The 24,741-nt window shown below is 37.2% G+C and overlaps 1 pseudogene; it reads left to right on the forward strand.

Moving 5' to 3' along the window:
- The window catches only part of LOC101424867 (tetratricopeptide repeat protein 7B-like), a 54,035-nt pseudogene extending 38,810 nt beyond the window's left edge, over window positions 1-15,225 (forward strand).
- Window positions 15,226-24,741: the final 9,516 nt, after the last annotated feature.

The following is a 24,741-nucleotide window of genomic DNA, read 5'->3' on the forward strand; positions in this document are numbered from 1 at the left end:
GAACTTATTTCTTCATGATCATGGCTTAGTGCTCCAGAAGAATTAGGTGGAAGATGCATGGCCATTCTTGACTTAGCTTCAGAATCCCCTTAGCATCATTTCCTGTTTTCTCTTGGTTGATGTAGTTACAAGCAGGCTCTGACTCAAGAGAAGGTGAAGTAGTCCCTATCTCATGATGGGAAAAGTATCAAAGAATTTGAGGCCAATGGAAAAAAAACTCCACAATGAACATTTAGATTGTTTCCAATTTTGCATTTTGGTTTGTTTGATTTTTCTCTTGGTTTGTTGCTAACAACGCCACTATGAATATTCTTATACAAATAATTTTTTACACTTTAAACATTATCATCATCACTTTAGGGCAAATTGCTTAAGTGGAATTCCTGGGTAAAAGGATTATATATATATACATATATTTAAAATTAATTCCTATTGCAGTTTCTCCCTAGAAAAGTCGCATCAATTTATAATATCATCACAAGGTGGGGGAATTTAGCACATTAGTGTCAGTTTTAGAGAAGTATATTAAGCCTGTATTCAGCAAATGGAGACCATATTTTGAGAGTCCTTTTGTGTATGTGCATGTATGCTTGTGTGTGTGTGCTTATGTTTTGTATCTACACTGAATTGTCATTATCAGCATTATACTACATTGGTAAAATGAAGTGAGAACTTTTCCATCTTATTATCAAATCCTTTACTCTTTTATACATCATGATTTTTCTGCCTTTCAAACTGTTTTGACTAATTTTTTGTAGTTATTATTAGTCATGCTGTTTTAAAGTTATTGGGAAGTTATTGTTTTTAGCTTCAATTTTGGTAATGTGTACTTTCTTAAAAAACTGTTCATTATTTTGAGATTTTCAAATTTAATAATTCTGATTAATAAAAATTGCATGTTCTCTCACTTTAGATACTTCTCCACTATTTTGTGGTTATAGCCCATTTCCCACATATAATTTTGCACATTTGTTACCTTTTATTTTTTAATTATAATTTCTATAGGAAATTGTAAGGCAAAATGATCAGAGTCTTCTGAAAGTTATACCTTTTAGAATATTTGAGATTGTCAGGTAGCCTATGTGATATATTTTTGGTAAAAAGTTCCAAGACACTACAAAGAATTATGTAGTCTTCAGAGCAAGACTTAATATGCTTCTCAAAAACTAACGCTAGTGTGCTGACTTCTACTACTACAGTTGTATTTTTGTTGCACATGTCTCACAGATATTTTTGATAGATTTTCATACTTTATAATTTGGTGTTGCAACTTTCACAAACATGAAATGACCTTATATACTATTGTGTCTTGAATTCTACTTTTTCCATTCTACTTGCTTTATTTTGAGTGTGTTTTCTATTATATTTTTTGATCTTCCTTAAATTTTTTAATTAAAAAAAAACTGCATTTTGAAATAATTTTGGATTCAAAGAAAGTTTCAAAGAAATGTACCAACAGATTCCATGCACCTTTCACCCACTTTTCACCAACTGTAATTGTTTTAGTTTCCAAGGCTGCTCAAGCAAATATCATGAAATGTGTTGAGGAAATAATGGGGAATTTGTTTGCTTACAGTTTGAGGCAGGGAAAAGTCCAAATCAAGGCTCATCAATGTGATGGTTCCTTCCTGAAGATTATGGCATTCTGGGGCTGGCTGTTGGTGATCTTTAGTCCTTAGCTTGCCACTTGGCAAGGCACATGGCAGCTTCTCCTGCCTTCTCTGGTTTCTTTCAGGTTCTGCTGAAAGTCAGCTAGTTGCTTCCACAGCTTTCTCTCTGTCCGAACTTCACTCCTCTTATGAAGGCTTAATACCCATCCTGATTGAGGTAGGCCATACCTTCTTAACTGATGTAATATCAAAAGTTTCTGTTTACAATGGGTTCAGACCCACAGGAATGGATTAAATATAAGAACCTGTTTTTCTGGGGTACATAGAGCTTCAAACCATCACAGTAACATCTTGATTAACTATAATACAATATCAAAACAGGGAAATTAACATTGGTATAATCTACATAATTTATTCAGATTACATGCACATATTTGTGTGTGTGTGTGCAGTTACATGCAATTTGTATTACATGTATAGATTTGTGTAACTACCACTGCAGTCAAGATACAGAACTATTCCATTAACAAAAGGCTCTCTCTTACTAGACTTTTATAATCATACCCACCTCTTTACTCCCTGTCTTGAACTACTGGCAACCACTAATCTGTTATTCATCTCTATAATTTTACTTCAAAAATGTTATATAAATAGAATCATGCAATATATAACTTTTTTGGATTGGCTATTTTCATCCAGGTTGTTTTGTTGCTGTGTAGTATTCCATAGTGTGGATGTGCTAGCATCTGTCTAACCATTCACCTGTTGAAGGATGTTAGGGTTGTTTCTCATTTTAGGTTATTAATAAAGCTGCTAGGAACACTTGTGTATAGTTTTATGTGAATATAGTTTTCCTTTCTGTGGGACAAATGCCAAAGAGTAAAACTGTTCAGTCACATGACAATTCCATGTTTAGTTGTTTAAGAAATGGTCAGACTGTTTCCAGAGTGTCTGTACCATTTTACATTTCTACCAGCCATATATGTGTCATCCAGTTTCTCTGTATCCTCACCAGCATTTTGTGTTGTTACTGCTTTTTATTTTAGCCATTCTGATAGGTATGTAGTGAGATCTCATTGTAATTTTAATTGGCATATTCCAAAGGGCTAGTATGTTGGACATCTTTACCTGTGCTTATTTGCTATCTGTATATTCTCTTTGGTGAAATATCTGTTCATATCCTTTGCCCATTTTCTAATTGGATTGTTGCTTTTTTTTTTAAACTGATCAGTTTTGAGAGTTCTTTATATATTCTATATAATATAAGATGCAAAGCTTTTGTCTGATATCTAGTTGGCAAATATTTTCCTCAAGTCTGTAGATTGTCTTCGCATCCTCCTCACTGGGTATTTCACATAAGAAAAACTTTTAATGTTGATGACATCCAATTTATCTATTTTTTCCTTTTTTGGTGGCAAGTCTAAAAACCTTAGAGGGTACTTTTTAATGATTTTTTTCTGGTATTAAAAATTCCAGGGAAACGGACTTTGGCCCAGTGGTTAGGGCGTCCGTCTACCATATGGGAGGTCCGCGGTTCAAACCCCGGGCCTCCTTGACCCGTGTGGAGCTGGCTCATGCGCAGTGCTGATGCGCGCAAGGAGTGCCGTGCCACTCAAGGGTGTCCCCCGTGTAGGGGAGCCCCACGCGCAAGGAGTGCGCCCGTGAGGAGAGCCACCCAGCGTGAAAAGAAAGAGCAGCCTGCCCAGGAATGGCGCCGCCCACACTTCCCGTGCCGCTGATGACAACAGAAGCGGACAAAGAAACAAGATGCAGCAAATAGACACCAAGAACAGACAACCAGGGGAGGGGGGGAAATTAAATAAATAAATAAATCTTAAAAAAAAAAAAAAATTCCATGGTCAAATCTGGTTGATCCTTTCATTTATGGTGTCTGGGATATTTCTCATTATTGTTATTCTTATTATTTGAGGTACCAGGAACCAGGGATTGAGCCCAGGACCTTGTATGTGGGAAGCTAACACTCAACCACTGAGCCACATTGGCTTCCTTGAGTTGAGTTGAGTTTTTTTCATTTTGTTTGCTTGTTGGTTTTCTTTCTTGTTCTTTCAGGAGGCACTGGGAACTGAACCCAGGACCTCCCATATGGGAGCCAGGTGCACAACCATTTGAGCTGTATCCATTCCCCTCCATTATTATTTTTTAAATTTTAAATTTTTGTTTTTTAAAGATATTTAGATTATATAAATGTTACATAAAAAATTAGGGGATTCCTATATGCCCTGCTCCCCACACTGCCCACATTTACTCCCATTAACAACATCCTTCATTAGTGTGGTACATTCATTGCAACTGATGAACACATTTTGGAGCATTGCCACTAAGCACCCTCTATTATTTTTAACATCTGTGGGGATAAACCAAATTTATATAACCTTTCTCCTAATAATGGACTGTTATGTTGTTTATTGGAATTTTATTTGCTGTGATAAATAATGTTGCAACCAGATCTTTTGTATGTATCATTGTACAAGGATTTATGAAGAATAGATTTGTGAGCATGAAACTGTTAAATTATAGGGTATGTGCTTTTATAATTTTGATAGTATTGAAAATTATCCTTTAAAAATAGAGTGCCAAAATACATTCTTATTAGCAATGTGTAGGTGTGCCCATATCCCCATATCTTCACCTACTCTGGGATTCCAATTGCCCAATTTCTCTGTCAATCTTAAAAATAAGAAATACTTTCTATTTTTATTACTTGAATTCTAAATCAATTTAAGAGGTCTGTCTCTGTGTTGTATGTGACAATAAGATCATCAAGGAACACAGTTTTATATTTCACTCTACAAAATTTGGAATATCAGATGAAAGAAAGGATAACTAATCCCAAGCTTACTAAGATGAGTCTTACACTGGTGAGTCAGCAACTTTGCACTTCCTAGTGCTAATGAGGAGATGGGATTCCTGAGGGCTGGGGGTGGGTTGGGGTGGGTCATCAGTAGGGAACACTCTGCCTACCACATAATTCTAGAAGTCTATATAGAACACCTAATAGTTGTTTAGCAAGGCAATGATTCTCTGGAAAGAGGAATACCTACCATTTTCCTTTTAGTTTTCTTTGTGGTTTTGTCATCCATTCACCAACACAATCATTTGTTTATTCAATGACTGTTTATTTGGCACCTAATTAGCATTGGTCTAAGGCACTGGGGAATAAGGATTTTGTTTATTAACTCACTGTCTGGCCTGGCAGATTAAACAGATTAAACAGGTCTTTTCTCAGCAGTGCACAGACAGCTGAACAGACACCAGGACAGGGAGTCAGGCAAAGACAAAAAAGCATACACTTAAGTGTCCTGCTGATGGGGGCTAGGAGGGCAGGCAGTAGACTAGAAAGGCAAATCTACCTATTGAATACCTCAGAAGCTGGATCCAAAACTTACAATTAAAAGATGGACCAGCCTCGAAGCCAAACTCAGCATGTAAATGCATTACCTTCCCCCCAGCGTGGGACATGACTCCCGGGGATGAGCCTCCCTGGCGCCGAGGGATTACTACCAAGTACCAGTTGATGATGTAACTAGAAAATGACCTTGAATAAAAGGGTCAACTCGGACCAGCAGAATATCTCAATCTACATATAATACCAGGAGCTAAAAATGCTTTTTGACTGAATCAAGGGGGAAATGGAAAGGACAAATGAGTTTATATGGCTATGAGTCTCCAAAAAGAGCCGGGAGGTTATCAGAGGGGTTGCCCTTATGCACACCTCAGCAGAGTCCCAGAGACAGATAAAGTAGATACAACCCTGGGTACTGGTTCTTCTGAGGGCTACAGAGACCCACAGGTTCTATGGTCATGGCAGATGGAGTTCAGTGCCATGTCAGTTGACCCTACTTTAGAGTTTGTGTTTCTGTGTGGTGGAGCTGGACTCAGATGTCATCTTTGTTCACAAGCCTCTCCTGTTACTTTTACCAGATCTGTAGTTGGTGCTGGGGTTTAATATATACCCAGGGGACCTGAATCTCTGGACTGACCATGTGATAGCCAGGCCCTGAGCCTCAACAGACTTTAGCTCCTATACTCCCGTTTATTGGACCTACCCCACTCAGCTAACGTGGAGTTGAAGAAGGTCAACCACCACACCATGGAACCAAGAGTGCCTACAACTGAAAGCAGGAGGATTGCATCCAGCATCCATGTGGAATCTAAGCCCCATCTTGTTACAGATGTGGAGTGGACACAACCATTCCAAGGTCCACAGGATGGAGGAATAGAGTATGGATTAGAGTGGACTTACTGATAATCTGTTCATGAACTATTGTGATTAGTAATCAAAGAAAATGTGGCATTGGTGTGGAGAAAGTGGCCATGGTGGCTGCTGGGGGTAGGGAATGGGAGGAAGAGATGAGATATGGAGGTGTTTTCGGGACTTGGAGTTGTCCTGGGTGATGCTGTAGAGACAGTTACCAGACATTGTATGTCCTCCCATTGCCCACTGGGTGGAATGTGGTAGAATGTAGACTATGATGTGGACCATTGACCATGAGGTGCAGCGGTGCTCTGAGATGTGTTCACCAAGTGCGGTGAATGTCTCATGATGATGGAGGAGATTGTTGTTACGGGGGGAGCAGTGGGGTGAAGGGGGTGGGGGATATATGGGGACCTCATATTTTTTTAATGTAATATTTAAAAAATAAATAAAGACAGAAAAAAAAATGAGTTACCTGTCAAAATAAAAAAAGAACAGATGATTAAAATAAATGTCTTCTGGGCTTAATTTAGGGAAGTTGAATTATATACCTATTAAATCTCTGTACTCCTGTTTCAAGTTGCATACCAGTGTGAAGTTCCATCAGCTATTTAATTAGCATCTGGTCCAGACATCTCACCATTATCTGTTAAAAACAAAAGTAAACATTCCATAGACTGGGAGCTAGGTGAAGCTTAACCTTAATGTTTTTATTCAATTTTAACTTGTTTTTTTTGATAGGACCTCTCTTACTCTCTAATCTGAAATATCCACTCTTAGTGGCACTTTACCTGCTTGGAATCGAATTTAATGTATCAGACTTTTCTTACACCCTAGGACTACTCTCCTCACCATTGGAACCCACCTGTCCCATGTCTCACCCTACCAGGTACTGCTCTGCTGATAAACTCATCCATGTAGATGTGACTATGCATGAGCGTAACAGACAGCATTTTAAAGGGTCATTCTGGAGGCAATATCTTGTTTATATATTATATTAATCAGCCAAAGTGGTACTGAAGCAAAATACCAGAAATTGGTTGGCTTTTATAAAGCATTTTTATTTGGGGTAGGAGCTTTCAGATAACAGGCCATAAAGTGTAAGTTACTTCCCTCACCAAAGTCTATTTTCACATGTTGGAGCAAGATGGCTGCCGACTTCTGCAAGGGTTCATGCTTCCTGGGTTCCTCCCTTCCAGGGTCTTGCTTCTCTCTGGATTCAGGGTTCCTCTTTTCCCAGGGCTTGCTTCCTCCTAGCTCAGGGTTCTTCTCTTCTTGGGGCTTGTTTTTCTTTCCTCTGTGAGCATACTTCCTGGGGCTCCAGCTTAAGGCTTCAGCATCAAACTCCAACATCAAAAAATCTCCAGCATCAAAAACCTTCAACTCTATCCTTCGCCATGCCTTTTATCTGTGAGTCTGCACTGACCAAGGGGTGGGGACTCAACACCCTAATGACATGGCCCAATCAAAATCACTAATCATAACTTAATCATAATTTACAGACCAGATTACAAACATAATCCAATATCTATTTTTGTAATTCATAACTATATCAAACTTCTCCAAATTTTTAATATATTTTTCAAAAGATACTTAGATTACATTAATGTTAGATAAAAACTATAGGGAATTCCCATATGGCCCAGTCCGTAGCCTTCCCATGTTTTCCCACATTAACAACATCCTTCATTAGTGTGGTACATTTGTTACAATTGATCAACACTTTTGGAGCATTGCCACTAAGCATGGATTATAGTTTACATTGTAGTTTACACTCTCTCCAGCACCATTTTGTAAGTTATGGCAAGATATGTAATGCATTGTATCTGTCATTGCAACGTCATTCAGGACATTGCCCCCATATTACACCTATTTTTACATCTCCCATCCCTCAGAACCTACAGTGGCCACTGCCTCCATATCAATGATAAAATTCTTCCATTAGGAGGCAATATCTTAATCCAGAGGAGCTAGTGGTAGGTGACTGGAAGATATCTTAGTGTAAGTTTCACTTTTAATGCTGTTAAATTGTACTAAAGAGTCAGCTGACTTGGTTAAGTACTGTAAAGCTCAGGCCTTCATTTTTCCTCCAGATACTACTTAACTTCCTAGTTCCATGTCTTATAGGCAATACCCTTCCCTTTCATCAGACCAAACCTCTTTCAGTGTGCACAATGATGGCTCTTGCTTTGGGAGTGGTGCTTTGGCCACATACATGTAGTCATCTTTTGTTCAACCATTTTAAAACTTGGCCCCAGAATCACTCCTTCTAGGGTGACTGCTAGAATTTTGTCTTTCCGCTCTATAAATTCTTATTTAGATGATTTTCTTCTGTGATTCTTTATCATCTTATGCACGTTCCTCTAAGAACACTCTTCTCAAAGACCATGCTATGCCTATCATTTTGTTCAACAAGCATAGGATAAGCACCAATTAAAGATATTTTTTCTTACTGTTGCTATTGTTGTAGTGTAACTCCCAGTCCCTAATAATACATGTACTTGGAACTTGAGAAATGTTTGTAGAATGATGGAATAAACTCAGGTTTGCTTTGGGAACTAAGCTTGCCTTCCCTGTTTCTTCCTCTGGATTACCTGGAGAAAAGTGATTGCTATCTTCCTAATGCCTGTAATACTCTGTCCCAATCATATGTGTTTCTCATTGTGTTCTCTATTCAAATGTCTCTCTAGTATAAACTCTGAGTATACTCAGAGTATAAACTCTGAGGCAGTAATAACGTCCTATGAAACTCCGTGGCCCCCATAAATCCCACCACAATTTCTCAAATGAAATATGTATCCAAGAAACAATTTTGAATGTGTTAAAAAATAGCTAAACAGACAGGATCACATTTATTGATTTCCCAGAATTCAACATATCAACATAAAAATCATTGCCAGTTACAGCAAAATTATGCTGGATTAAATATGGAGGATGGATGAGTAAAGATACCAGGTATCTGTGAATGAGTCTACCCTCTTTCTTGTTTCCTGAGCAAGAGAGTTGAAATACTGAAACATTTGCTGAAGGACAGTGGGAAAATTTTTTTATCAGTGCTGCTCAGTGCTGGAAAGCAAAAGGGGAAATAATGCCAGGCTTCTGTTTACATAGTTAGTGCTAATGCTAATGCATTAAGTTAGATGTTATGATTAGATAAATTTCACAGTAGTTAAAGTCATCTTTAAATTTTGTAAAATATATTTGTATTCTCAGTTTGGCAATGTTATGGTCAATAGCTTCAGACATGAAAGCAGCTAATAGACTTACCTAAGTTGTTCATTCTTTCCCCCATCTGCCAGGAATATTATCATCCAACTCTGAAAGTAAAGATGTGTAATCAAAAAGTGGTGATGACAGAGAACAGACAACCGGGAGAGGGGGGGAATTAAATTAAAAAAAAAAAGTTAAAAAAAAAGTGGTGATGAGTGGAGATATTAATATACTAATATTAGAGGGATGTAGTGAGACATGGTGGTTGGTGCATGCAACGCAGAAGAGGACATTGCAGTCTGTATATTGAGGCTGGATCCGAAATATAATTGTACTTGGGAGCATGTTGTGGAGAACAACTTCTTCTTGGGCCCAGGGAGGATTCTTCTGTTCACATTTGCCAGGAAAGACAAATAATTTTCAACTTGTCAATGATTCTCATCAGCTGATGATGTCTATCTGGAGTGCTTTTATGGAAAGAATCCTAAAGCTACAGCTGTTGAAAACTGTTTCATTAGTGATATTTGCCAGGGGGATGGGAATGGCACGCCCATGTATTTATCTCAGGATTGTGCCGCCTGTCCAGTCACTCAACTGAGTAACAAGAACTGCAAATTAATTTCCAACTTCCTGCATATGAAATCATTGTATTAAAGCTTTTATTGTTTTGGGTTCTGTAACAAGATATCCTATATACTAGCTTGGTGTCATAAAATACTGAGCAAAAGAGTTTATATTTGCCTTTCATATTTGTTTCTTAAAAAGTCAAGGCTCTGGAAGTGTTTGTTGTCCTTCTAGGAGGCAGAGCTTAATCTCTGCTTTTCATCTTAAGTATGAGCTTCCAAAGGATAGTGCATGGGAAAGGAAAGATCATAACTTTATAGTGGAGAGATCTGGCAAGCACTATCTTGCCCAAGCAGTCAAGGTTAACTTAAAATTAGCAGAAACTGGGTCAAGTGCATGTATTTGTATGTGTATATGTGAGTGTGTGAACTAAGACTTTGTATAAAATGGACCTGAGATCTGGGTTTCAGAATAAGAAGATTTGATGTGGACAGTGTCTTGTGAGTGGGCCTTATTGGTGGAGGCAATGACCTGATTTGTTTAGTACTTATTTATTTCTCTATTTTTGAGTTCCCCTCACCTTACAATAGTTAGAAGAAATTTTCCTCTTTTTCTCTTCATAAATGAGGCTTGAGAAGAATAGTTGGCATTCTCTTCATTTTCCTTGCACTTCCTTCTACTTTAAAACATTCATTCCACTACCTTCAAGAATCACTCCTTTTTTTGATGCTTACCTGTCGTTTTTTATGATGTTCTACGATATTTTGCTTTCCATTTTCTTCCAATTTATTTGCAAACTCAGAGACACTTTTATCACTCATAGTGTCATTTGTGAATCTTAATCTTTATACCAAATGAAAGATTTGACTTGATTATAGATATGTAAATTCAGTCCTTTTATCTTTTTTCCCATGGTGATATTGGTACACATTCATAATATTGGGGTTTAAATTACTTTCCTTCTGACTTGTAGCTTGAGGAATCATGCAGAAGATGACTGCTAATGTGGAAAAAAAGAACACATTTGATGAGGCTTATCAAGGTCCACTTTATTTCACACTAAGTATCTTGTGGCCCTGAAGACTGGCAGTACAGGGTCTACAACCTGGAATAACAGCCTGCTCTTCAACAGCTATAAAATTAACTTAAAATTTATGGTTCTGGCAAATACTTCTGGCTTTTTATGTGTTAGTTATTAACTAAGAATATTTCACTGGGGAGATTTATTTGACTAAAATGCATTGAAATTACTTGCATCAATGAACTATATTATAGGTGAAACTTGGTATAAATTACTCAGGAGAGGATTCAAAAATAACAGGGTGACAAAGCTTAGAAAAGCCAGTCATGCTGTCTCTTCCCTTGATTTGATTTTAGCCTACTTTAACTTTCAGGTCAGAATCAGAAAATGGTTCTACTAGAAAGTTAAAGCAAAAATACTAACAAAGGACTTCTGCTTCTTGACATGACAGAGAACTTGTATCTGATTGTTGAGAACAACTGTAAAAGTTGAATTAAAAACAAAAACAAAGGAAAAAGCAGATGTTCGAAGGCATTTTAAGGAACCACTATGGCCAGGACTTCTGCTTCTTGACATGACAGAGAACTTGTATCTGACTGTTGAGAACAACTGTAAAAGTTGAATTAAAAACAAAAACAAAGGAAAAAGCAGATGTTTGAAGGCATTTTAAGGAACCACTATGGCCAGGAGTAGAGGGACCAAGATCCAGTAAAAGAACATGTATAATTAGCCCTAAATCTGTTGAGGTTTTATGCCTTTACAGCATTTGCCTATACTCAATGTGGGGCTTAGAAACTAAGAAAAAGTGGTGGCCTGGAGCTGGTGATAGTTTCATAGGCTGAGGAGACAAAAATTAATCATATTTATCAAGATATTCACAAACAATGAGTCTGAGAGTCTGTGTGCAGTTTCCCTAGGAGGTATTGCTTTAGTTTGCTAAAGGCTGCCAAGGCAATATACCAGAAGTGGGTTTGCCTTTATAATGGGCATTTATTTACTTATAAGCTTACATTTCTGAGACTGTGAAAAGTGTCCAAATTGAGACATCACCAGGAGACTGGCTGCCAGTGATCCCAGAGTCCTCTCTCACATGACAAGTCACGTGGAATCATCTGCTGGGGCGCTCCCTGCTTCGATGGGTCTCATTGCCTTGTGCTTCTGACTTTTTCCAGCTTTCTCTCTGTTCCCATGGCTTTCTTTCTCTCAGGTTCCATTGATTTCAGTTCTGGTTTCTGGGATTTTCTCTCTAAGCCTCTAAGGACTCTCTGTGCCTCTGTGTGTGTCTCTCTCTTCATATTAATCTCACTTATAAAGGAATCCAATAAGAAGATTAAGACCCACCCTGGGTTATGCCTTACTGAGGCAATTGAATCAAAGGTCCTTAACTGAAATAATTTCATCAAAAGGTCCTACTTAAAATAGATTCATACCCACAGGAATGGATGAGATCTACGGACATGATCTTTTCTGGGGCAATATAGTTCCAAACTAGCAAGGTACCTACCAGGTCAAAAGGACTACATGAGTAGGGCAAGAAGCTGATCAACTAAGCAGTGTACCACCTACAGTGTACCATACAAAATGCCTTAAAAATTATTGACATGCAAAGAAGCAGTAAAAGTGATCAATAATCAAGCAAAAGACCCAGAGATAATCCAAATATTGGAGTTGGCAGTTAAAATGTAAAAATAACTATAATTATTGTGCTAAAAATAAGAAAAAAGATGGACAAATATATGAAAAGTTGGAGAATAGAAACTGATATCATAATCTATAGGAAAGAATCAAATAGGCATTCTAGCATTGTAAATGTTAATATTTGAAGTTGAGAAATCATTGAATGGGTTTAACAGCAGACTAGACTCAGCAAAAGTCAAGATTAGTAAACTTAAAGACTTGTCAACAGAAAACATCCAATTTGAAACACAGAGTAAAAAATAAAAAGGGAAATGGATGTGGCTCAATCCCTTGGGCACCTGCCTACTACATGGGAGGTTCCAGGTTCGGGTCTCGGTGCCTCCTAAAAGAAAATGAGCAGAGCTGCCTCCTGCCACAACAAGCAAATACCACAAGCTAACAGATGCTGCAGCCCACAGGGAACAGATGTGGCTCAGGCCTTTGGGCACTCACCTCATGTGGGAGGTCTTGGGTTTGGTTCTTGGTGCCTCCTGGAGAAGGTGAGCAAACAATGGATAGACAGGCAAGAGAAACATCTGGGGGAGATGGGGGCATAAATAAAGAAAAATAAAGTAAATGAAATAAATCATTAAAGAAGAACAAAAACATAAAAAAGAATAAAACAAAAATAAATGTGCAACATAATCAAAAGGTTTAAATAGCTGTATTAGAAGTTTCCCCCCCTCCAAAAAAAAGAAGAGAGAAAATGGAATAGAAACAATATTGGAAAAAACATTGACCAAGAAGTCCTCAAATATGATAAAGGACATAAGCTGCTAATTAAAGAAGATGAATAAATGCCAAGCACACAAATACAAAACAAACAAACAACAACAACAACAAAAAACAACCCACACATGGTGACATTATAATCAAACTGCTAAATCCAAACATAGAGAAAATCTTTTAAAAGAAGCCAGAGGGGGGAAAATACCTTACATTCAAAGAGGTAATAGCTGACTTCTTAGTGGAAACAATGGAACCAGAAAACAATAGGAAAATGACATCTCAAAAGTGCTAGAAAAAAATACCATCAACATAGAACTCCCTACCTTGGAAAAATGTCCCTCAAAAAAGTGAAAGCAAAATAAACACATTTTCAGAGAAAGAAAAACTCAATAACTTTGTCAGCAGAAGACCACACTGCAAGAAACACTGAGAGAATTCTTCCTGCTAAAGGAAAATGTTCCCAGATGAAAGCATGGAGCTCCAAAGAGAAAAGAAGTATAACATATGGAGTAATTACATTTGTTAGTATAAATGAATATAAGCTGTTTAAAACAAAAACAATAATGTCTTGTGCAATATATCACATAAATAAACTAGTGAATTTTGTGACAACAATAGCTCAAAGGACAGAAGAAGAGAAAAATGGAGATGAACTGCTAGTTTCTTGTAAAGACAGTGGTAAAGGGCAGTGGTAAAGGTAATAATTTAAAGTGTAGAATAAGTATACATTGTAATTTCTAGTATGACCACTATGTGATGCACAAAGATGTAAGAAAATGGCTAATAGAAACAAACACAAAAAAGTACAGCCTCACTCAGAGAGACCGCGTCTACTTGGGAGAGAACATTTTTTGTCCTCAAGAAAATACTGAAGAAGCCCTGTTGTTATGGCAGATTAGTGAATCAATGGCCAACTGCAATGTGATGCTGAACAGCATAGCTGAGCACAAGAGCAACTGCCTCATCAGTTTGCAGAGTGCATCTGTGCTGGGAAGAAAAGGCTAGTATGTGATGCTGTCAGAGGGCCCACAGCCTGTCACCAACAGATCACCAGCAGCTTTCTATCTGGCTTTGCAGCTTGCCATTTTCAGACAGATTCCAGAGGCTCTGGGGTATGTCCTCCAAGCTCTTCAGCTCCAAGGTGATGATACCAACTCACTGTACTTTCTTGCCCCCCCTTTTTTTTTTAGGTACCAGGGTCAGATATTGAGCATGGGACCTCATACGTGGGAAGCCAGTACTTAACTACTGGGCCACATTGGCTCCCCTGAGTTGGTTTTTTTGCTTGTTTGCTTGTTGTTTGTTTTTGCTTTTTTTTTAGGAGGTAGTGGGGTTGAATCCAGGTCCTCCTGTGTGGGAAGCAGGTGCTCAACCACTTGAGCCACACCTGCTCCCTTTGCCCTCTTATTGTCAGCACAAAAGCACTACCATGATGCTCTCCACATCATTGACGTGACCTTGAGTGAATATCCAGAAAATTTTATACTATTGTTTTTCAAAGTGAAGTTGGAATCGCTCTGCCTGGGCCTGGTTGAGGCACTCCTCTCTTGTAAGCATATGTTAGAAATATGGAAATCCTGCTCAACCTAACCAACCCCAGGTTCTGTCCATGCCACATCTATACAGCCTCAAGACTGGAGCAGGCACTGTCAGAAGTGACCTCTTCTCTGCAGAGCAGCAGCCCCAAGAAGGCCCCACAACATCCTTGGATGATGCTGGCACAGATCTGGCTCCATGCAGATGAAGTCTACATTGGCATTGGGAAGATGGCAGAAGCCACAGTATGTACTCAGGAAGCTGCCTACCTCTTTCCAATGTCCCACAATGTCCTGAACATGAGAGGCCAGGTTGCCAACCTGGAGGAAACACTGATGAAGCCTGGCAGTAGTATGAAGAAGTCTTATCCATCAGCCCCACCCACATGAAGAGCATTCAGTGACTGGCTCTGATCCTTCACCAGCTGGGTCGCTATAGTCTGATGGAGAAGATCCTCCAGGACACCATGCAGGTGAACTCTACAGTCCACAAAGTCTGGAACTGGCAAGGCCCTCCAAGCTTGGGGCAACAACACAGCAGCCACCTAATGCTTTCTGATGGTCTTGGAGCTGGAGGCCATGAGGCTGGCTGTGACCTTCACCATCATCCCCTGGTTGCTGTGTGCAGGCATCTACCAGCCTTCCCAGTCAGGCTGGGCCTAGCAGGGCCACCAGGGACCACTCAGCTGCCCAGAAGGGATGAGTCTGCAGAGCCCTGAAGTCATGGATGCAGGTTTGATTGATGACAATGAACTCACCAAAGCAAATTTGAATCATTGCTCTCTCCACATGCATTTTTGTTGTTTTTGCCAGCCCAATGATAGTTTTTGAATCTACTGAAATTGTTCAAAATGGTTAATGAGCCATAGTTTGTTAGTTGACACCTGATTTTTAAATAAAATGATTATGGAATTAATCAGAAAATGTAGAAGAATATATTCAAAGTTAAAAATCAGTGGCAGAACAGATTATTTTGATCAGAGCTATAAAGAAAACTGTTCTCTCCTCTCTACTACTACTCCTTTCCTATCATTAGTCCAAAAACCAAATGTGAATTTTCTTATCCCACTTCAGTAACAGTGAAATCCAGGACACCAGCTGATGATTTCTTGGTTTTGTTGTTAATAATTGTGCCATGTGACCATGTGATAAATAACTGTCCTCACTTAGATCAAAGCCTGAGTCCAAGAATATTTATATTTTACCAATATATGCCTGTTACAAGAGAAGGAAATATGAGTTATTTAAGTTTAACTTTTTAAATGTGAATTCAGAATTTATTTATCAATGGAAATATGCACACACAATCTTCTAATGGAATGTTTACTGACATTCCTTATACCCATCAGACACTTGGCTAAATGGGAAGATGATATTAATAAAATTATTTTTAAATGGAAAAAAGAGAAAATAGCTAATAGAAGGGAAAAATAGGATATTAAAAATACTTGATTTGGGAAGCGGACTTGGCCCAGTGGTTAGGGCTCCCGCCTACCACACGGGAGGTCAGTGGCTCAAACCCCGGGCCTCCTTGACCCATGTGGAGCTGGCCCATGCACAGTGCTGACATGTGCAAGGAGTGCCATGCCACTTAGGGGTGTCCCCCGCATAGGGGAGCCCCACATGCAAGGAGTGCGCCCCATAAGGAAAGCCACCCAGCATGAAAGAAATGCAGCCTGCCTAAGAATGGCAACACCCACAAGGAGAACTGATGCAACAAAAAGAAACACAGATTCCCCTGCCGCTGACAACAACAGAAGCAGACAAAGAAGAAGACGCAGCAAATAGACACAGAGAATAGACAATTGGGACAGGGGAAGGGGAAATAAATAAATAAATCTTTTAAAAAAAAAAACTTGATTCATAGAACAGAATGCAGAGAGGAGGACTTAAGGAACAAAGGACAGATGGAAAAAAGGAAAAAAAAGTCAAAATGATAGACTTAAACCCAACTACATAAGTAACCATATTACATGTATATGGACTAAAACACACCAATTGAGGGATAATGATTGTCAGTCTTCAGTAACAATAAAATAAAATATGATAAAATAAAATACCAAACTACATGGAGTTTACAGCAACCACATATTAAATATGAAGGCATAGATGAGTTGAATATAAAAAGATAGAAAAGATATACTACATTAACCAAAGAAAGCTTGTATATCAATTTTATATCACTCACAATAGACTTTAAGGAAGGATTATTATAAAAGATAATGAAGGGAGGAGTGGTTAAGCATCCACCTCCCATATGGGAAGTCCTGGGTTTGGTTCCTGGTGCCTCCTAAAAAAACAAAACAAAACAACAAGCAAAATAAATGATTAAAACAGCTCAGAGAAGTTGACGTGACTTGGTGGTTAAGCACTGGCTTCCTACATATGAGGTAATGGATTCAATTCAATTCCTGGTACCTTAAAAAAAGAGGGTTTTTACTCAACAGTAAGACATAACAATATTAAATATGAACACACCTAATAATATAGCCTCAACATATATAAAGTAAGTTTTAAAAATTAACTCAAAAAGAGAAAGACAAGTTTATAATAATAGATGGAGATTTTAGCACACCATTCCCACTAGCTGACAGCACAAGCAGACAGGAAGCCAATAAAGATATGGAACACATGGGCACTGTAATTAATAACTTTGGCTAAATTGAAAGATATAGAATGTAATGTCTAATACTATATATAAAACTACAATAAACATATTCACTCAAGCACACATAGTATATTTAGAAAAACATAACACTGGCACATAAAGCAAATTTCATCAAATAATTTGAATCAGCAGTATTTATTATTCATTTCTTTTGGAATTAAATTAGATTTCAAGATCAGGAAGTATAAAATATTCAAAGTTAAAAACTGACAAACATGCTTATGAACTATTTATGTATCAACAGAACAAAAATGATAAAATAGCTAGAGTTGTATAACAATGAAAACACAATATATCAAAACCAATAAAGTACTGATAGAGAGATGAATACTTCAAATGTATAAATTAGAAAAGAAGATTTAAATCCAGTGATCCAACTTCCAACTTAGGAATTTAGAAAATAAAAAACAAATTAAACCCAAATAAATACAAAAAGTAATAAAAATAAGAGCAGAAATAATGAGATAGAAAGCAGGTATACACAAGAGGAAAAAAATAACCCAAAACTTTGGTTATTTGAAAGAGTTTATTATATTGATAAGTGAAACTGATCAAGAGGAAAGAAAAACAAATTACAATAGCAGGAATAAAAAAGAACACTACTAAAGTGCTTATAGACAATATCGAGATAAGACTATTTAAAAAGCATGATACCAACAAATTTTAAATTTTAGAGTTAATGGGAAAAATCCCTTGAAATACAACATTCAAAAACTTACAGAAGAAATAAAAAATCACAAAATTCCTATATTTATTAATGAAATTGAACCTATAATTAAAAATCTTGTAAAGAAAAACAACAGGCCCAGATATCTTCTCTGGTGAATTTTTTCCCAACATTAAAGGGAAAATGAAAACTAACTTCACATAAATGATCCAAGTGAATATGAGGGACTACTTCCTATCTCATTTGATGTGGCCTTCATAATTTAACAAGATTACAAGAAAAGGAAAACTATAGGCCAATATCTTCCATGAATTTAGATGTAAAAATCTTAAAATTTTAGCAAAATAATTCCAACATATAAATGTTGGGTTAATTCTAGAAATAAAAGATTGGAATAAGATGCAAAAATCAATCTATGTATTATCTTATAACCACATGAAAGAGAAAAGCCATATGATGATTTTTAATAAATGCAGAGAAATGATTTGAAAAAATTCAGCAGTCATTCATGATAAAATCAGAGAAAGTGTATTAAGAAACATCTTTAGAGAACATCATATTTAGCAGTGAAATATTGAAAAATTTCCCTGTAATCTTAGGAACAAGATAAGAATAATAACTATCACATTTTGCTTTGAGTACTATTCATGCAATAAGGCAAGGGTTAAAAAACATTGGAATGTTAACCAGAGACTTGAAGCATTGTGCTTGGGAGACAAAAATTGGAGGTTAAGATCCATCAAGAAAATATAGAGCTGCCATACAATCTGGCAATACTGTTCCAAGGTATTTACTCAGAAGAAACGAAAGCAGGGACTCAAATAGACATTTGCACACTGATGTTCATAGCAGCATTAGTCACATTTGCCAAAAGATGGAAACAATCCAAGTGTCCTTAAACAGATGAATGTGGTATGTGTATACAATGGAATACTATTCAGCTGTAAGAAGTGGTGAAGTCGTGATGCATATGACAATGTGCTTGAACCTTGAAGATATTATGTTGAGTGAATCAAGCCAGACACAAAGGACAAATATTATATGATCTCACTAATATGACTAACTATAATGAGCAAAGTTATTGGAGTTAACAACTAGAAAATTGTTTACCAAAAGACAGAACTAAGATAAAGAATGGGGAGCAGAGGGTTAATGTGTGCAGAATGTGTGATAAAGTTGATTGTAAATATTTGTAATTGGATAGAGGTGATGATAGCATATTGGAGTGAATGTAATCAGCAGTGCCAATATGGGGGTTATGATTATGGTAGAAAGGAAAGTTTAGGATTGATATGTCACTAGAAGAAAAGCTAAATGATGAAACATGGGATTTTATAGCATAGAGAATCCTGTTGCAGCAATGAGTATGGTTGGTTAACAGTACAAATATAAGAATATTCTTTCCTGTATCACAATAAATGTATATTAATATTGCAAGATGTTAAAAATACGATGATATTTGAGCTAAAATGCACCTAAAGCAAACTATGGACTGTAGTGAATAGTAATATATGAGTATGTTTTCATCAACTGTAAAAAAAAAGAGAGAATTATCCTACATGACAGAAACTAGACACAAAGTATTGCATATTGTTCAACTCCATTTTTATAAATTTTAAATATAAAGAAAGTTATAGAGATAGAATTAGATTAGCAGATATATATGGCAGGGAAGGATAGAAGGATTGAGAGGTGACTGCTAAGGGGTGGGGTTTTTCCCTTTTTGAAGTAATATTGATTGCAGCAATGAATGCGTAACACTGTGATTATACCAAAAGCCACTGGCCACTGGAGGTACAATCTGGATGGATTGTATGGTATATGAATATATCTCAATAAAATTCCTTAGAAAAAAAAGATCCATCAAGGAAGAAGGAGAACCTGGTAAATACCTCACATGATGAGATACACGAAGGGCTATAACCAGGAGTAAGTACAAACTGGAAATAAATCATTTCTCACAAATGTGGAATCTTGCCTTGAATCATCTTAATTCCTGTTTGAAGTCAGATGATTTTCCCATACTCAAATTGCCTATGAGGATAAAATTAAATCCTCTCCCGAGAAAAATAACATCACTTAGAGCCTCTTAAACAGTGGTTGAAATTTTTTTTTTTCTGTAAAGGTCTAGATTGTAAATATTTTGGGCTTTATAGGGTATATGTTTTTGTTGTAACTATTCAGTCATAATGCTTTGTAGCAAAAAAGCAGCCATACTCAATACGTAAACAAATGACTATGGCTGTGTTCCAGTAAAACTTTATGAATTCTGCGATTTGAATTTCACATAATTTTTACATGACTCAAATATTAATCTACTTTGTTTTTTTCCAATTAACCACTAAAAAATACACAAAAATCAGTTTTAGGTTGCATCCATACAAAAACAGATCATGAACTGGATTTGGCCCTTGGCCCACATAGTATACCAATTCCTTTTGTAAAATATTTTTATATAAGATGTCTTGCACTGAATAAAAATTTCTCTGAATTATTAGGAGACAATACCAAATGCTTTAAAATCAAGATAAAAAACATACAATATAAGCAGAACCACACTTAATTCAAATATTTGAGTAATCAGATATGAACTTTAAAATGATTATTTAATATTATTTAAAGTTTGTGTATCCAAGAGAATAGAAGAAAAGATGGTGAATTTGAAAGGGAACAAAATGTATTAAAAAGTATAAATTGGAAACTAAAGAATTACAAATTCAAAAAACTGAAATTAAGAATTCATTGGCAAGAGAAAAAGAAACAAAAACCAAAAACAGGGAAGTGAATATGGCTCAAGTGATAAGGTCTCAGTCTACCATATTGGTGGACCTGGGTTTGATACCTGGGGCCTCCTGGTGAAAAAGAAGAGAAAGTGTGCCTGCGCAGTAAGCCGGTGCCTATGTGGTGAGCCAAGTGCCCATGTAGTGAGCCGAATGCCCGCACAGTGAACCAAATGCCTGTGTGAATGATTGTGTGAGTGCCCATTTGGTGAACCAAGTACCCACATGGTGAGCCAGTGCCCATGCAAATGAGTCACACAGCAAGATGGTGACACAACAAAAGAGAGACCAAGGGGAGAGTCAAAGTGAAGCGCAACAGAAACCAGGAACTGAGGTGGTACAATTGACAGGTAACCTCTCTCCACATCAGAGGTCCCCAGGGTCAAATCCCGGTGAATCCTAGAGGAGGAAGATGAGAAGACAAAAAGAGATATAGGTACAGAAGATCACAGAGCAAATGGACACAGACAGCAAAAGCAGCAGAGTGGGGGAGGGAGAGGGGAAGGAAAAACAAGCAAACAAAGAAAAAGAATTTATTGGATATGTTTATTGGCAGAAAAAGAAAGGCTAAATGAGTTAGAAGATAAGCCAGTAGAAAATACCTAAAATGAAGAAAAAGAGAGAAACATAATGTAAACTGTACAGCAAAACTTTTATGTATTTTATGGATTTGGACTCCCTTAAGGAAAGGCAAGTGAGAAAATAGGGCAGGAGAAATATTTTAAAAGATACTGACTGAGAATTTTTTAAAAGTTATCAAGTCATATATTCCAGAAGCTCAAGAAAACCCCAAAAAGAATAAATATACAGAGTATTCTAGTTTGACACATCATAATAAATCTGTTGAAAACCAAAGATAAAACAAAATCCCAAGAGTAGCCAGATGAAAAAAAAGGCATATTACTTTAAAAGGAAAAACAATAAGCCTGACAGTTGACTCTCAAATTGAAATATGAGGATTGTAAAAGAGAACTTCATTATATACAGTAAGCTGTTATATTGATCATTAGAGGATATTTTGAACAATTTTTTGTTGATACCTTTATTTGTGAGATAGATGAAATGGATAAATTTCTTAAAAAAAAATGTACTAAGGGAGCAGATGTGTCTCAGGCAGTTGGGTGCCCGCCTTCCGTATGGGAGGTTCCACGTTTGGTTCCTGGTCCCTCCTAAAGAAGACAAACAAACAGTGAGAAAACAATGAGCAGACATTGAGCAAAAACAACAACAATAACAACAACAACAAGCAGACCATGAGCAAAAACAACAAGCAAACAGATGAGGGAACCATCTCAGGGGAGAAGAAAAATTAAAATAAAAATGTCCTAAGACTGACATAAGACCAAGAAAAATCGAAATAAAACTATATTTTAAAAATCAAATCTGAGGGAGCAGATGTGGCTCAAGTGGTTGAGTACCTGCTTCCCACATGGAAGTTCCTGGGTTTGGTTCCCAGTGCCTTCTGAAAACAACAACAAGCAAAACGATGAAAAAGCCAACTGAGGGGAGCTGATGTGGCTTAGTGGTTGAGCACTGCTTCCCATATTTGAGGTCTTGGGTTCAATATATGGCTCCCAGTACCTAAAAAAAAAAAAATCAATCTTTAATATAAATAATCTTCTCATAAAGAAAACTCAAGGCTCAGATGCTTCTTGGTTGAGTTTTCTTATACATTTAAGAGACACATAACACCAATATTGCATAAATTCTTCCAGAAAATAGAAAGTGAGAGAAAACTTCCCAACTCATTACTTGTTTGTAAAGTACTTGGAGATGTTTGGGTATGGAGAACTCTTGAAATGCCAAGAATCCACTTGAAAGGACCATGGATTTTAGACCTAAATTGTTCTCCAGCCAGATAAGCCATCCAAAAAGCCCACTCAGACCAAGTTTCTAGCAGTGTTTATTCAGTTCACAGCCACATGTCAAAGGTGCAAAGACTCTATTTCCCACTAGATGTGGTTCTCAAAGTACACATCAGAAACGTATTTACTAAAATATGTCAGCACTGAGTCCTGCCTGGGCTTGTGCAGTTTTGAATCTGGAGGTGCAGGCCGTGGGAATGTGTATTTTATAGAAAGTTCTTCTGCTGGTTCTGATGTGCCCCTCTGGTTAAGAGCCATTGTGTGTCCAGAGCCTGACACACTATGTATTGGGTGCTAGATGTATTGGAGGCACAGATGGGGTAGTTAACCAATCACTCTGTCCACGTTTTCACATCCTGAAAATAGAAGAGCTTCTACTAAGTAAAATGGGTTGTAAATATTTTTACTTTTTTTGACTGGTAAAATGTTAGTTCTGAAAGTAATCATAGAAATTGTCTTATCCAAAGCTGTCATTTAACAGGAGGAAACGGAGCCCAAAGACTGAGCTGGGATGAGAACTCAGGGCCTCAGGCTTTTATTTGGGGACACTTCTGAAAATATTTTGTTTTTTTTAAACTTACCTTTATTGGATTCCTACAAATTTCCTATGCTCCTTCTCTCTCCCATTTGACTCTGCTACCTCCTGCCTCTCTTTCCCTCTTACCTCTATGCCTATCTCTCTCCACTTCTTCAGAGGAATGTGATTTTACCCTTATCCTATGCAGGTTTGAGGTCATCACATGGATACACTTGTACACAGGCAAACCCATGTATGCTTTTCTGTGTGTGAGACATGTTGAGAACAGGACATTTATTTGGTAGCTATGAAATTTTCAGAGTTTGATGTTTTCCCAGTATCTATGGCTCCTGCTCAGTGATAATTCAGGCATTTGGAAAGGCACACAAAACACTTAATCAGAAGAAAAGTGAAAAGTGAATGGAAGCATGGCCAAAGTGCAAACCTCCATGGTTTGTGCTGTTTCCTAAAGAGAAAATGATTTAAATATAGAAGCTTGAACTGCTTCAAGGTGGGTAAGTCCTTAAGCACAACTTCACTCTTCATAGCACAATTTAACAAAGAAAATATGTACAGTGCTTGTGTCTCAAAAGAAGCTAATGACTAGAGTCATACTTGAGATGCAGTTTCTGAAAACCTTGCACACTTGAACTACCAGCAGCAGAAGACCAAGGAGGTGGAGGAGGCTTCATAAAACCCCATCCCACCCCCATCATCAACCTCCAGCAGCATAACTATCCAGAGGTCAGTGGTTACAAAATGAGCATCTGAACAGTATGCCTGTTATTCTGGTGACAGTCTTTATGAGATGGGAGCTCAGAGTATGCTTTAAAATGCAATCTATAATTCACTACAAATGAACCATGAAATGCAAAAGCATTAATTTTCATACCTTCTATTATTTACGACATTTTCTCTGTCCTCTATTAAAAATGTTTCTTTGTTAGATGAATAGAATGTTCATAGCTGCTAGATTATTTACAAGGGGATTGATGAATAATTATAACAATTTAGCCATTACAAGATTAAAGCAGTTAAAAAAGCAACTTGTTTTTGAGATGCTTTTTCATTGAGTTAAGATCAGAACAGGGGAATGAAATTCATTTACCAAAATCTAATTGCCAATTAAAACTAATCTAACAATAGGACTTTGAAATTTTATTTTACAGAGTATATAACAAATTCCCCAGATGGTGTTTTGAAAATTAGGAATATTTATTAGAGGAATTTATTTGGAATGAGGAAAAAAGGCAGAAATATGATTAAATGAGATCAAAGATACATGAAATCACTGAAGCTGCTCTGCTCATTCATTCATTTAGTTTGTTTATAGCAAGAGGCTGCTGGAAGCAGCAAGATGTCAGAGGTATAAGATGAAAAGGCAGGGTCTCTGCCCTCAAGTGGTTCACAGTCTAAAGGTGAGATAAGCCCATGGAAACAATGCTATGATTTGGTCATTGCTGCAAACAAGCTGTGTATAAAGCAGAGACAGGCTCTTGCCCTGAGGAATCTGAGACGATTTGCTAGAGTTGGGAAAACTTGAATTAGCAGAGGTTGTAAAGTGACAGATAATTATTTGATTTATGCAGTTTTTTAGGAAAAAATTGAAGGGGGAACTTATCAAGGGGATGTAGAAAACAGATGTTTTGATATACCCAAATGAGAGATAAGAAAGCTGAGTA

Source organism: Dasypus novemcinctus, chromosome 14, assembly GCF_030445035.2.
Source record: "Dasypus novemcinctus isolate mDasNov1 chromosome 14, mDasNov1.1.hap2, whole genome shotgun sequence".
NCBI lineage: Eukaryota > Metazoa > Chordata > Mammalia > Cingulata > Dasypodidae > Dasypus > Dasypus novemcinctus.